Source organism: Apteryx rowi, unplaced genomic scaffold (genome assembly GCF_003343035.1).
Source record: "Apteryx rowi isolate R43461 unplaced genomic scaffold, aptRow1 scaffold_442, whole genome shotgun sequence".
Taxonomy (NCBI): domain Eukaryota; kingdom Metazoa; phylum Chordata; class Aves; order Apterygiformes; family Apterygidae; genus Apteryx; species Apteryx rowi.
This window is the reverse complement of record NW_020450697.1, coordinates 212,236-213,309: the sequence shown is the minus strand read 5'-3', so window position 1 is coordinate 213,309 and position 1,074 is coordinate 212,236.

Sequence of the window (1,074 nt, the reverse complement as noted above, 5' to 3'; positions counted from 1 at the left end):
GCTGCCGCGGCCCGGCGGGGGGTGTCCGGCCCGGCCCGGCAGGGCAGAGCGCGGCGCGTTTCCTCACAGAAACACCCCCCCCCCCCGCGCCACCTGTATCCACCAGAAAACTGAGGACAAAACGCCCCTTTCTTTGCTTTCTCGGCGGCGTGTGGCGGCTGCCCCCGCTGTGAGGAGATGGCCGCCATGGCGCCGGGGGGCCCCTGCGCCTCTTCCCCCACGGCCATCCCGCCCCGAGCGGGTCAGGCCTCCGCCTTCGCGGCCACGGGAGAAGGGGCTCCCGGGTGGATTTCACCCCCCTGTCCCAACCACTCCTGCTTCCGCCGCTTGGACATCGCTCCATGCCCCGTGACAGATTTCACTGCCCAGCTTCTAGCTGACCGGCCCCGGCTGTGAAATGGAGGGGCCTGAGCAGCAGCTTTGCTGTCGTTACCGGGCAAAGGTGCCCCAAAATGGGTCTGGGGCCACCGTGTTGGGCCCAAAGCAGCACGGAGCGTGCGGAGCCCGGAGGGACGCGGGAGCCTCCCGCTCCCGGAGTGCCGGGGCCTGGCCCTGGAGGGCCTCCAGCCACCGCGGCTTCCCCTGCGGCTCAAGAACCGAGGGCAGCCCGCTGTCCTTTTGGAGTAAAAAAGGATGGTTTTGATTAAAGCCCTCAGCAGGAGCCTTTGGGGCGGACGGCGAGCCCAACACCCTGCCCAGGCTCCCTCGGGCATGCTCTGCCGGACGCGAGCCGGAGCAGCGTCCTGCAGCTCCGGCGGGGAGCGGCACGGCCAGCCTCGACTTGCGAAACGCCAGAGCTTTAATACGTGTTTAGCTTTTATCAGCCACCTTCCCGGGAGCAGCCCCGGCTCAGTGTTGTGCCAGCATTGCGAGCTGGCCGAGCCGCAACAAGGAGCCGCTGTAGCCGCTCGACCCGTTAGCTTATTGCTTACCGCCCTCTGAAATCCTGAGGGGAAGACGTTAAACGGGCTCATTTCCACAGTTTTACTATCTTAAGTTAACTCAATTTTGGGCTTTTAATCCATCTCCCAGTTCCCACAATTGAATCGGAGCTAGTTAGTTGGTCAGGTTGTG